The sequence below is a fragment of the Schistocerca cancellata genome, chromosome 1 (genome assembly GCF_023864275.1).
Source record: "Schistocerca cancellata isolate TAMUIC-IGC-003103 chromosome 1, iqSchCanc2.1, whole genome shotgun sequence".
Classification (NCBI taxonomy): Eukaryota; Metazoa; Arthropoda; class Insecta; order Orthoptera; family Acrididae; genus Schistocerca; species Schistocerca cancellata.
The window spans coordinates 75,907,984-75,923,261 of NC_064626.1; positions in this window are offsets into that span (position 1 = coordinate 75,907,984).

Genomic DNA, 15,278 nt, shown 5'->3' on the forward strand with positions numbered 1-15,278 from the left:
CAGCACGTTGTAGGTGTCGCCACAGGCGCCAACCTTGTGTGAATGCTCTGAAAAGCTGATCATTTGCATATCACAGCATCTTCTTGTCGGTTAAATTTCGCGTCTGTAGCACGTCATCTGCGTGATGTAGCAATTTTAATGGCCAGTAGTGTTGGTTATGTTTCATGAGCTGGGCCGGCCGCAGTTGCCGGGCGGTTCTACGCGCTTCAGTCTGGAACCGCGCGACCGCTACGGTCGCAGATTCGAATCCTGCCTCGGGCATGGATGTGTGTGATGTCCTTAGGTTAGTTAGGTTTAAGCAGTTCTACGTTCTAGGGGACTGATGACCTCAGATGTCAAGTCCCATAGTGCTCAGAGCCATTTGACAATTTGTCTTGAGCTGACTGCAATTTAGTTCAAAAGAATTACACTATACGGGTTTCACTTTTATTTACAAAGCATCTTCCGTGGTATTGGTGTTTCTTTACATAATCTGCTCCTTTCGTTCTTGCTAGCAATGGTTGCTGTCGACTGGCTTCATTTCGTATCTGTACTTGGCAGTTTTAGGCATTTCGCGTTATTTCCTACACTGCACTATTTACAATTGAGTTTCTTAACTGATTTTCATTCATCATTGCCACACTGTTTGTCACAAACACAGTAGCCCATGGCTAGATGGGAAAGAAAATCTAAGAACGAATGAGCGTTTTCTTAAAAAAAATAAGTTCAGATGGATCTAAGCACTATAGGACTTAACATCTGAGGTCATCAGTCTCCTAGACTTAGAACTACGTAAGCCTAACTAACCTAATAACATTACTCACATCCATGCCAGAGACAGGATTCGAACCAGCGACCGTAGCAGCCGCGTGGTTCCGGACTGAAGCGCCTAGGACCGCTCTCCCACAGCGGCTGGCCCGTTTTCTTCTTTCTTTTCCAAATGTAAGAGAATTTTTCAGAGATTATATAGACGACAGTGGACCGAACATTCCTGAAAACCTGAAAGCAGTTTTTGTTTGTGTTGATACAATCTCTGTGAGAGCATCGGGCTGTGAAAAACGCTTCAGCGCAATGAACTTCGTTATGACAACACTGCTGAATTCGGTTTTTCTTTGCCATCTCTCATCCTTAATGTTTATTTCAATTGTGGGGCCTCCGCTGCATCTCTGGAACCCCGAGGATTACATTATATAGATCAAAAGCCAAAGGCACGCGGAGGACTAAAATGCAAAAGGCTAATCTACATGTGCAGCAGTGTGACCGGTACTCCAACATATGGGATCCTCTTTAGGTGAGTCCACCCACTGTTTTTGTTAGGAATGGCGACAGCAAAAAACAGTTTCCGAAATTCGGCTTTCGTCTTTTGGAGATGTGTGCCATGTAAGTGTAGTGAATGACATAGCACAAACACCCAAATATAGCCCGATTAAAATTACTTGATAATTGACATCTGTCACTTGCCAATTGCAGTCAGCTGATTTTAAATGACCAGTGACTGAACTGCAGCAGACGACGGGTTTTGTAGCCTGAATTTAAACTCATGTTCTAACCTAACCACAACTTCGTAGTATGCAATGTAGCCGAAAAAACGACGAACAGCAATCTGGGGCAGAAATAAAATCACGATCGCTTCGTTCACGGCTTTTAAGGCTAACGTCTGAAGATAGGAAACTTTCATAATATGTTTGTTTGCACAGCCATCTTCCGCAGCAAAATTTCAGTTTTAGCGGTAAAGACAAGCTGTAATTTCTCGTTGTCGTTGGTTACCTGATACCTTTCCAACGCTAGCTGCACGGGATGCTGCGTCAACAACCGAAGAGCAGTCCTAGATGGCACTTTATTGCAGATTACAGGCAACACAAGCAAATTCCAAACGAAAAAAAAAAAAAAACTGAATAATATGAAGAAAAATAAAAACCAATAAAAAAAGCCAACACGATGATGAAAACGACGTGGCAAAGTATTAGAAATAAAAGAATTACATTTAAACCAATTAAATGAATAAAAATGATACGATTAGATTTGGAAAACTACAGAACCTCACTGCATCTGAAGATTCAAACCTTTGACCTTTTACATGGCATACGCTAGGATGTTGAATTTATAACTCTCGTGTACCAGTCGCAACAATTGACATCCTTAAAAAATTCGGCTTCACGCAATGTCTTGTGAAGCTTCTATAATGAGCCCAAATCTGTGATAATAATAATTGTACAAAGGGCGCAGAATCGCTTGAGCAATCATTCAGTAGTATGTTGATGCTGTGTATAAAACGTGTGTATTTCGTCGGCATCGTTGTGTGTGTGTTCGTTTAGGTGTGGTTATCATATGTGATGAAATACGAGATAAAAGAGCCAGACTCAGGAATCGGAATCCAAACATATCAAGAAAGAAAGCCGGACAAAGAATTGAAAGTGAACTAATTGTTGTAGCAGTTCGGCATCAGCGATCGCGTGTTGTCTCTCCACTAATGTTAATCGGACTATAGTCAGTATGGTAGAAACCTCTAGTTTTAAAGGAAAAGGAACCCTACACCACAAGGACTGCAATACCACGTACGTCAGTGGAGTATGGATTAAAGATGGTTCAAATGGCTCTCAGCACTATGGGACTTAACTTCTAAGGTCATCAGTCCCCTAGAACTTAGAACTAGTTAAAACTAACTAACCTAAGGACATGACACACATCCATGTCCGAGGCAGGATTCGAACCTGCGACCATAGCGATGGATTAAAGGATTGCGGTTTTAACGTCCAGACTAGGTTGTTGTCTTAGAGATACCTCGATCAGTTTAAGGAAAACATAGGTGTCCGCAAGGTCGGAATGGGGAAAGAGGGGGGGGGGGGGCTTGCCCCTTCCTGGACTCTGTATACAGACTTTCTTTTATTCAGTACGGAATTTTCTCAAATTTCTGTTAGTTTTCTGCGCCTCCACTGAACTGGAGATTTAGCGTTCCCGACCACGAAGAGAAATACTGCAGCTTTATCAGTGACTATATATCATGGGTTTTCTTAGTTGTCACTGTTCACTGGAAATTATACTAGTCTATTCGTGAGGCTGCGGTTTCGGCGCTGGTCTACAACCTTTACATAACCGTGCCGAAATAATGTCTTCAGTCTTTGTTCTGTCGTTTCTTCGTTCAGTACTTACAGAACTGCAGAAAGGAGCTGGTACAACTCGCTGGAGCATGGATTCCATAGCCATTTCCCAACACAATGAACATGGTACCTCTATTCTTCCGTATTATCCGTCGCTAGTTTCCATAACGACGATCTCTAACCTAACCTAACCTAACCTAACCTTTCTCCTTCATGCACAACGGAATCACAACAGTAGTCTACCATTTCTCTATGGAAACAGAAAATCTGTGATGACTTCTTGATTCTGCATTCTGCTTTACATGACAGAGCTGTTGTAGTACACTCGGAAGAACACACCAATGCTATATGAGGGTGACTTGATAAGGCTGTTTAAAAAGCAAGAAAAAATGTTTGTTTAGCTAACAGCGATCTCCAGCTTTTTCATCACACCGGAAAAATAGTTTCAGCCAAACTCTGCAAAATATTCGTTGACTGAAACCATCACTTTCTCATTTAATGAAAATTTCTTCCCAGAAAGCCAAACTTTAAAGTCATGGAGCAGGGATAAGTCGCTTGGGGTTAAGTCTCGTTAACAGAGTGGATGAGGAACGATTCAAAGCCCAATTCATGCACTTTCGCCATTGTTATCGCTGATGTGTGGGACGATGCATTATCCTTGTGAAAGAACACATTTTTGCATGCCAACCTCAGTCTTTTTCTTCATCCAAAGTAAGTTTCAAACGATCGAACAGTGAAGCATAATAGTGTCCAATTATGTTTCCGCATTTTCCAAGTAATCTATAAGGATTATTCTTTGGAAATAAAAAAAAGAAACAGTGGCCAACTTCTTACCAGCTGACAAAATGGTCTGTCTTCTTCGGTGCACTTTAGCACTGTCCGTTGTTTTGACTGTCATTTTGACTCTGGTGTATAAGGACGGATCCAGCTTTCATCAATAGTGACAAACCGGTGCGAAAAGTCTTGCGGATTGCGATTAAACATCGCCAGACATTTTGTTGAAATTTCTGCCGGATATACAGGGCTATTACAAATGATTGAAGCGATTTCATAAATTCACTGTAGCTCCATTCATTGACATATGGTCACGACACACTACAGATACGTAGAAAAACTCATGAAGTTTTGTTCGGCTGAAACCGCACTTCAGGTTTCTGCCGTCAGAGCGCTCGAGAGCGCAGTGAGACAAAATGGCGACAGGAGCCGAGAAAGCGTATGTCGTGCTTGAAATGCACTCACATCAGTCAGTCATAACAGTGCAACGACACTTCAGGACGAAGTTCAACAAAGATCCACCAACTGCTAACTCCATTTGGCGATGGTATGCGCAGTTTAAAGCTTCTGCATGCCTCTGTAAGGGGAAATCAACGGGTCGGCCTGCAGTGAGCGAAGAAACGGTTGAACGCGTGCGGGCAAGTTTCACGCGTAGCCCGCGGAAAATTGGCTCATGCCACAACTGGAGACCGAGAGCGCTGACTTCATCTTTCAACAGGATAGTGGTCCACCGCACTTCCATCATGATGTTCGGCATTTCTTAAACAGGAGATTGGAAAAACGGATGGATCGGTCGTGATGGAGATCATGATCAGCAATTCATGTCACGGCCTCCACGCTCTCCCGACTTAACCCCATGCGATTTCTTTCTGTGGGGTTATGTGAAAGATTCAGTGTTTAAACCTCCTCTAGCAAGAAACGTACCAGAGCTGCGAGCTCACATCAACGATGCTTTCGAGCTCATTGATGGGGACATGCTGCGCCGAGTGTGGGAGGAACTTGATTATCGGCTTGATGTCTGCCGAATCACTAAAGCGGCACATGTCGAACATTTGTGAATGCCTAAAAAAACTTTTTGAGTTTTTGTATGTGTGTGCAAAGCATTTTGAAAATATCTCAAATAATAAAGTTATTGTAGAGCTGTGAAATCGCTTCAATCATTTGTAATAACCCTGTACTTTTGGGTCGGCTGTGAGGAATAGTGGAATACACCTCGCACACAGCTTATTGATAGGCAGTTCTTCGTGCAGGATATTATGCGCTCGCTCAGTTGAGATGCCTACAGTCTCAAGTCTCAGCAGTCTCACGAACTTTTATTCGGCGGTCTTGCGTGACCTTATCACTGATTTTGTCAATCGTTTCTTTTCTGGTGGATTCAACTGGACGGCCGGAGTGCGCTTTGTCATCGGTACTTGTCGGACCACGTTTAGATTCATTAATCCAAAACGAAAACGTCTTCAGTGATGGTGCAGAGTCCGCATGAACTTCATCCAGTTCTGTTTTGATTTACTCGGTTTTCTCCATTTTAAATCGCGGCTGACACACTGACCAATTCAGACGGCTGTCAGCAATCGACTGAACACTGTACATTGTTGAAATTCTTTATACTGTCCTTGCAATAAACAAGCTTAGCGACTGTGATGCTCAACAAAAATGTTTCATTCTTTCATGGAGATTTATCAGACTTATAGAATCACCTTCGTATTTTACAAAGTGTACATATTGTATATGTAAACATAATTCGAAACACATCAATTGAAAAAAGAAAATGCATCTTTCACCATTAGAGGAGCCCAAAGTGTACATATTGTATATGTAAACATAATTCGAAACACATCAATTGAAACAAGAAAATGCATCTTTCACCACTAGAGGAGAGGCAAAAAAAGTGTGAAATTTGAAGGTCAAAGAAATGTCCTCTTCAGTACTGCGACCTTCTTAAAGTCTTAGCAAAGCACCACATACGAGTACAGTCACAGAGCTGCATTCCAGTTGCTATTCTTCTCTGTAATGTGAACAACTGGAGAGACGAGTATTACCTTGGTGCAGTTCTATGCTGCTAAAAGTTTATTCTACAGGCCTATTTGAGAATGGTGTTTGCAGGTTCTTCATGTTCTAAAATGGTCGTATATTGGCCCCAGGCTACGCTTGACCTAACTAAACTAAAAACATTTAGCTTTCAAAATACTTATTGTTCTACTTTACTTATGCTAGTCGACGCTAAAAATACATTGATCTTGAAAGTAATACAAAAAATCCATTAATGTGAATAAGTCTTTATCAAAGTTTATTTCCTTTTTCTTCACTTCGAGAAGTATTAATATGGCATTTTTGTTGATATCAAGCAGGATTTTCTCAGTCATTCTGACATTTTTTCTATTTCAGCTTTTTAATTCTCAGTTTCAGCCTAACATTATGGGAATGCCAATAAACATTTTTTGTGAATATTCTCTAGCTTTATTCCGTAACTCGTTGAATATCCTCAGTTAACTATACAAGAAGGTAATTTCAGATCGTCGAATCAAACCAGCGGCATCTACATTCTTGCCAACAACGTAAAGAGTTGTACTTTGCATATACTAAATATATAACTATCAATCCTTCTACATACGAAAAGTTTTATGTACTTATGTCGAATTTAGTTTTTGGGACACGACACGTTTTCAGATTCATCGAATCAGTAACATAAAAATAGGGAAGTTTTGAATTTTGCTCCTTCCTGGAAAACAATCTGTGGAAGCCCATGAAGAAAACTATGGAAGCTTAAAATAGGAGTTTGAACGCAGTCCCTCTCGAACTAACGAGTCATGTCCACCGCTAGAAATGGAAAATACGGCAGGTTTTGTTCCAGGAAATAAGTTATTTCATATCATTTTATTATTCATTCCCGCCGTACAGATATAGTCATTCACTTATTATTAGAAGTTATAAACCACCACAGGTCTGAGAAGTAATGTTCACGTTTCTTGTACAAACCGGTTTATCCCTAATGTACAATACTGTTTTAAAAAGAAGTTACAATGAGCTGACAAAAGTGATGGGGTACTTTCAACACATAGTGTCGGACCTCATTTTGTCCGACGTAGTGCCGGCGTAGTTCGACGTGGCACGCGGCATGAACCCAACAAGCCGTCGGAAGTCCCTTGCAGAAATATCGACCCATGCTGGCTCTATAGCCCCCCATAACTGCGGAAATTTTCGCACTGCAGGATTTTGTCCAAGAACTGACCTCTCGAGTATGTCCCATAAATGTTAGATGGTACTTATGTCGGCTGATCTGGGTGGCCAAATTATTCACTCGAATTGTCCAGAATGTTGTTCAAACTGACGGTGAACAATTGCGGTTGGGTGACAGGGCAACTGCGGTCCGGTGACAGGGCGCATTGCCATCCATAAAAATTCCATCGTTGTTTGGAAACATGAAGTCTATGAATGGCTGCAAATGAAGTAGCCGATGACAAGCATTTACAGTCAATTATCGGTTCAGTTTGCCCTTCGATCATGACTTGCAATAACTATATGCTAGTCCCACTGGTGTCCATAGACTTCCTTTTAACAAAGCGATCCCTTCGATCATGACTTGCAGTGACTATATGCTAGCCCCACTGGTGTCCATAGACTTCTTTTTAACAAAGCGATGTCTTCGATCATTTATTTTATTTAGCGTATGATACATAAACATCACGATAACACATAAAATACACACCACAGACACTTTAAAATACAGTTTAGATCTTTATATCTAAGCCATTGATCCAGTCCACCACTTCGGAAGTAACCAGGTTCGAATCCACTAGATTCCCAGGGAAGGCACGGAAGGGGCAGTCCACTGCTATATGCTTCATTGTTTGTGGAACGTCACCACAGTCACAGTATGCGGGTGTCCACCCAATCTCATTTATGAAGAATCGAAGCACTTCTCCCCACACCACATCTGAAACGGTTAAGCCTGCTCCAAGTGTATCTTGGCAAGCTGAAACCATTGAGCCTTACTGTTCGATCTTCAACTTTCAAGAATCCCTGTGGTGTAGAAGATGTCCATTCTTTCCGCCAGCTGTCTTTGGGCTCGAAATGGCTGCTTAACAATTCCATGGCCGTTTTACATGCCGGTTTACGGGACTTCATCCTGGATGATTCTAGTTGTATCACATCTTCGTGCATTGGGAGCTAGCCAAGATGTTTTTGTCTTTCGATGTGAGGAGGTGGTATGTTACACAACACCGGCAGCCATTGGACTGGAGTAGCAAGTAATGTTCCAGATATGATACGCATAGTGCGACGAAGATGAATGTCCACAAGGTGAGTATGGCAGCTATTAAGCCATACTGCAGAGCAGTACTCTGCTGAGCAATAGACGAGTGCTAGAGCAGATGTTCTCAATGTGTTGGCGTCAGCGCCCCAAGATGTACCAACTAGACGCTGAAGAAGGTTATTACGGCTCTTCTGTTTTGCAGCAGATTAACGTAATTGGGCTTTATATGTTAGGGTCCTTTGCAAAGTCATACCCAGAAATGTAGGAGTGCCATTGAACAGTAGTGCTTCCCCTCTAAAATTGACTCTTGGTTGGTAATTTGAGAGCCTATTGTCTAGGTGAGAAGTAGATACCTGCCTCTATAGCCCCCCATAACTGCGGAAATTTTCGCATTGCAGGATTTTGTCCAAGATCTGACCTCTCGATTATGTCCCATAAATGTTAGATGGTACTGATGTCGGGTGATCTGGGTGCCAAATTATTCGCTCGAATTGTCCAGAATGTTGTTCAAACTGACCGTGAACAATTGCGGTCGGGTGACAGGGCAATTGCGGTCCGGTGACAGGGCGCATTGTCATCCATAGAAATTCCATCGTTGTTTGGAAACATGAAGTCTATGAATGGCTGCAAATGAAGTAGCCGATGACAGTCAATTGTCGGTTCAGTTTGCCCAGAGCACCCATTCAATTCCATGTAAACACAGCCCACCCCATTATGGAGCCACCATCAGCTTGCACAGTGCCTTGTTAAGAACTTGGGTACATGGTTTCGTGGGGTCTGTGCCAAATTCGAACCATACCATTGGCTCGTACCAACTGAAATTGGAGCTCACCGAACTAGGTCACGATTTTCCAGTCCTCTAGGGTCCAACCGTCATGGTCACCAGCCCAGGAGATGCTCTGCATGCGATGTCGTGCTGTTACCAAAGGCACTTAACTTCGGTCGTCTGCTGCCATAGCCCATTAACGCCAAATTTCGCCGCACCATCGTAGCGGATACGTACGACGTATTTTGCACATTGATTTCTGCGGTCATTTCTCGCAGTGTTGCTAGTCTGTTAGCATTGACAACTCAACGCAAACGCCGCTGCTCTCGGTCGCTATGTGAAGGCCGTCGGCTTTTGTGTTGTCTGTTGTGAGAGGTAATGATTGAAATTTGGTATTCTCGGCACAGTGTTGGCACTGTCTATCTCGGCATATTGAACACTCTAACGATTTCCGGAATGGAAGGTCTCATGCGTCTAGCTCCAACTAGCATTCCGCATTCAAAGTCTGTTAATTCCCGTTGTGCGGCCATAAGCAGGTCCGACACCTTTTCACATGAATCACCTGAGTATAAATAACAGCCCCACAAATGCACTGTCTTTTCGTACGTTGTGTACGTGATACTACTCCCATCTCCGTATGTGCATATCGTTACCCCGTGAGTTTTGTCACCTCAGTGTATTTAATAATGCTTAAGGGGCTCCGGAAAGGCTCAAAATCATGAGAAGTTCAATTTTTACTTTTTTGCGTTTTCTGAATCTGCAGACTATTACCTTTTAATAGATATATAATTTATTCAATTCCGAAGACTACAACTATTTTTAATTTTTTTTGAAATGTGTTCTACATGGGCTTGACCCACTGTGGCGCTGTTAAACTGCTGTCAAATGGTGTTATTATTAACGTCCGTGTTCATCAGGTACATTTTAGTGATGTGAGATAAAGTATGTGTTGTGGCTAACCTGTGATGGTTCAATATATATCGCTGGTGTGATTGTCGATTGTTTCATGTTTATTTACTCTGTCGTTATCTCGAAAATATTCGTAATTAATTCTGTTTCTTGAGTCTCTGTTTTGTTGAAGTATAATAATGAGTAAAAGTAAAGTTGCTGTTGCGACTTTCAATGATGGCAACATTGTAAGGTGCAAGGTATTTAGAAATATGGGAATGAAGATAGGTTCTAGCATGGTACGAGCGATGCTTGCTTTAGACAAGGAACGCCTTCGGGCTGCAGACAGGGCTGTAAAGAGTCTAGAAATACAAGCAAGAGTAAACAGGAGGAGGAACAAGTGGAAGCTGGAGGAGGAGTTTGCAGAGGATGAAGATAATCCATCCTATGGACCTGGAATGCACTACAAAGTTAATCCAATCTTTGTCGCTCGATTCCCAAAACTTTTATTTTCTCATACTAATTACATGTTTTCTAAGGATCTTTCCAACATATTTGTTTCAAACTTTCAGTAAATGTTACACAGTACCTTCTGCATAATTTAACACAGCCTTTTTCCAAAAAACTGTATATTTTTGAATATATAAATAAAAAATTGCAAAAAAATATTGTGAATTTTCATTACAATTGAAAAAAAATCATCTTTAATAACTGAACTAAAATTTTGTAAAATCCCTGTGTTAAGTTGTAGACCATATACCAATAAATAATCTGTAAAAAGTTCAGCTTCCTACCTCAAATACTTTGTGAGGAAAGATGTAATTTATAAGCGTTATTTTAACATTGCAAGTATAGGGAGTTCCGGAGCCCCTTAATTTCAATAAAAGTCTAGGCGGAAAATGCTGTCATTTCTTGTTTTAGTCTCTTCTCTGTTAATTACCTGGGTTATAACAACGATTTTTGGTCAAAGAATATGTTTCTCTTCCACATTCTCTTTGGCTAAGTGAGATGGCACCGACGAAGGCGGCACATCCAAATCATATAGGTTACATTAACTAAGAAGCTAATAACTGTACTTTTGAGTATCTGCGCACCTGCCATACAGAAGTACACACACGTGGTCACCAAAGATGAAAATGTCATGCAGTCGTAATTGTGACACAGGTCGTAATTGTGGCTCAGAATGTTACCTTTATTTTCAAGATTACAGTAGACAGAAACATGTAAGAGGTAGCCGGCCGGGGTGGCCAAGCGGTTCTAGGCGCTTCAGTCTGGAACCGCGCGACCGCTGCTGTCGCAGGTTCGAGTCCTGCCTCGGGCATGGATGTGTGTGATGTCCTTAGGTTAGTTAGGTTTAAGTAGTTCTAAGTTCTAGGGGACTGATGACCCTAGAAGTTAAGTCCCACAGTACTCAGAGCCATTTGAACCATGTGAAAGAAAAGTAAGCCTACTAAAAATTTCTATAAGTAAATGTCTTCAAAGAGAAGTTTAAAGCAGGATTTCTTTACTATCTCGTCGACCGTTGTGTTAGCTTTCTTGTATGGTCGTTATTTTACTTGTAATCACTCATTAACCTCAGTACCTGACATGATCGCCTAAACCAATGGCTACTAAACGGTCTGTATTGTAAGACGGTACAGATATACTGCGCTCACCGTTGTAGAATCATAGAGGGAACAATTTTCAGTGTCGTGATCGGAATTTCCGCTAACATAGGATATTAAGAATCTCATTTGCGAATAGAAATATAGTCGTAGCTGATTGCCTGGGGTAATTTTACGCATGAGAAACCGTAAACTCGTCCCAAATGAATCAGTGGCAATAAAAACAATTCTTGAAAAGCGTTGTTAGATGACTAGGTCTGTGGTACAACTAAACCAATACATGTGCGTGTGTGTGTGTGTGTGTGTGTGTGTGTGTGTGTGTGTGTGTCTGTGTGTGTGTGTGTGTGTGTGTGTGTTTGTGTGTGTGTGTGCCACAGCCGAAACAACAACATCGCGCTGGCTCTGCAGCAAAGCATTTTTCTACTCACTTGCCTTTGCGCACCCCAATGGACTTAAAATTTAACTATTAAACAATATTTAACACGTAGCTGTTCACGTGAACAGAAACAAATAAGCGGCGTATTTTCCTTTAAATTATAATGGTTCAAATGGTTCAAATGGCTCTGAGCACTATGGGACTCAACTGCTGTGGTCATAAGTCCCCTAGAACTTAGAACTACTTAAACCTAACTAACCTAAGGACAGCACACAACACCCAGCCATCACGAGGCAGAGAAAATCCCTGACCCCGCCGGGAATCGAACCCGGGAACCCGGGCGTAGGAAGCGAGAACGCTACCGCACGACCACGAGATGCGGGCAAATTATAATGAATGTGTTTTCTAGGAGTCAGCAGAAAACAACAAAAGCAAAAAATCTTCGCTGTATGTCGGAAGGCAAGAAGGGGCACTTCCCCCTTTTGGAATCTGAGGGTATAGAATTTATGCTTATTACAAAATTCTCGCCCATTTCTAGCAAGGCTTCTTCTCTGCGAGTCTACTGAATCGCAGATTTAACATCGACAAGCGCCCTGGAAAAAACTGCCCGCATCTCGTGGTCGTGCGGTAGCGTTCTCGCTTCCCACGCCCGGGTTCCCGGGTTCGATTCCCGGCGGGGTCAGGGATTTTCTCTGCCTCGTGATGGCTGGGTGTTGTGTGCTGTCCTTAGGTTAGTTAGGTTTAAGTAGTTCTAAGTTCTAGGGGACTTATGACCACAGCAGTTGAGTCCCATAGTGCTCAGAGCCATTTGAACCATTTGAACCTGGAAAAAACTGTGATTTTTCAAATTTAAATCCATTTCTCCAGTTTGGGCGGTAATAATTTGGAATTTTTTTCCGATTATTTTTGCTTCTATCCAATAGAATTTTCTTAGTCGCAATGATTTTTTTCATATTTTTCATTTTCGGTGAAAACTTAACAGTATGTTGAACCAACAATTTTTTTGTGTGAATAACTCGTTGAGTACTATGGTCTTAATCATAAGAAGAATCTAACTTTAGATCGTTGAATCAAAAGATGAAATTCACATTTATAATAACAACATAAAAACGTGTACTTAGCTTAGAGAATGGCTCTGAGCACTATGGGACTTAACATCAATGGTCATCAGTCCCCTAGAACTTAGAACTACTTAAACCTAACTAATCTAAGGACATCACACAACACCCAGTCATCACGAGGCAGAGAAAATCCCTGACTCCGCCGGGAATCGAACGTACTTAGCTTATACTAATGAAATATCCTCACCATTTTAGTTTCGAAGTAATATACAAAAAAGTCTTTGGATGGATACTTGTTAATTGTTTGAGTTCCAGTAAATTTTGTGTAAATTTATTTTTCGCATCACTGTACTTTTTCAAACTCAACGAGTTAGTTATATCAAAAAGTATCTTTTTCCGTTTTAGATAAATTTCTGCGGACGCCCATGGTCGGATATTGATATGAATTTCCGAACATAGTAAATATTTGCACTTGGCCGTTACTCTTAACAGATGTGTTGAAAGGGCAATGGTTCTCTGTACAAAATTTGATTAGTTCTGCACAATTCCGCGAAGAAAATGATAATACTCAGGAAAATTTTAATCTTGGAAAGAAATTATGTGCCAATTTGCGAAAAAAATTCTGTTAACAATTCCGAGTAGGTCCCCACGAGCTCTGCAGGAAACCCTAACGACACTTATGTGCAGATAATAACTTATAAGATTTTTTGCAATAATAACGGCTACATTTTCACTTCATAAAGAACACAAAATAGCACTAGAGTTCTGATGTCAGTTCAGATCACAGTTCTGGATAGCATCAAAGACTTCTATCGAAAATCCTAATGTAATTTTTTGTGAAGTTTTGTTTATGAGAAACTTGGAATAATGCAGGACCCACTTCACCAACACCAGCCTTGCGATCGGAAGCTGAGCTTCGCTTCCCTTCGGTGTATGTCGGAAGTCGGCACATTTCGTGTCAACTGTCTCATGAATCAGACTGTTTACAACCTCAGCAGTCTCGGTAGTTGCCATTTTTTCATCTACTTATTGCAGTGTATTACAGCTACTTCAATTTAATTTGATATTCTTTGGTATAATTAAATACCGAATTTGAAGATAACTGTCTGTGTAATGTGCTTACACGAACTCCAGTTACTTCAGTGTTCGAGGCAAACCGGGATTCGCCAACTTTTAGCAATTTTTTTTTTTTTTTCACAGAGTTCAGATGCGCCATACAACTCAAGCACCTTTTGTACCTTCATAAGTTTAATGCCAGGTTGGATAATAGGGATAGGTATAGTATCTTCTTCGCTTAGAAAAGACAAAAGAATAACTCAATCACACAATTACATCAATTACTTTACATCAGTTCAAAAGATTCTCGTTTATTGGAGCACCAATCATTAGTAGCCAGAAATGATCTCTTGGATGAGAGGTGAGACAGAGTGAAGGGGATCTCCCTCTCTCATCGATCACTTTAAATTCTTCCAAGCCGAAAAGACGTTTCAGTTATGGTAAATGGTACATTTTTATGCGTGTTATGGTTCACAAATACCAATTACACTAGAGCAGGGGTACCAAACTTTTCTTATGACGAAACACACTGAGAATCCTGGTACTCTGATGGAACACCTTGTTTATTTTTAAGGTTAATACATATTAAAATATGAGAAAATATTAAAATATAAAAAATAAATAAAAAAGAAAAATAAATAAAAATAAAAATAATTAAAATATAAAAAAATTATTTGGTGGTTAGTATTAACACAGAAATTATAACAATTTTTTTAAAAATAAGAAAAAAAGTCGAAAAAACGCCCTGTCATTGACAATTTTCCGCGCAGCACTTATTCACTTCCCGTGGAACACCAGTGTGGCGCCGAAAAGAGTTTGGCAAATCCTGCACTGGACCGATGGCTGCGCAAGAGCACTGTTTGAACGAGCATAACAATACTGTTTAAGCGAGAGTGAGGAGTATCGTTGCGTATACCCCTTAAATCCTTGTTAGTTAAAGCTTACTTTGTTGTCTGGTTATTCCTACTTCTTTACGAATAAGCTTTAAAAATATGTCATCCAAATCTCCGCCTTTTTCTCCTAACTTGAATTCCATGATACTCGTCTTATAAATATTCTGGTGCCACTGTGAAGCCACGATCGTCTTCCAAACGCAAAAATAAGTTTTCACTCATTCCAACAAATAAGGCCGGCCGTTGTGGCCGACCGGTTCTAGGCGCTTCAGCCTGGAACCGCGCGACTGCTCCGGTCGCAGGTTCGAATCCTGCCTCTGGCATGGATTTGGGTGATGTCCTTAGGTTAGTTAGGTTTAAGTAGTTCTAAGTTCTAGGGGACTGATGACCTCAGATGTTAAGTCCCATAGTGCTCGGAGCCATTTGAACCATTTGAACATAATGTACCCCATTTCCACAGTGAAGAGTCTAGCCATATATTTACAAATGTCTTCCTTTCCTTTAGAGAAGACAAGATTTTCATCTCAAGTA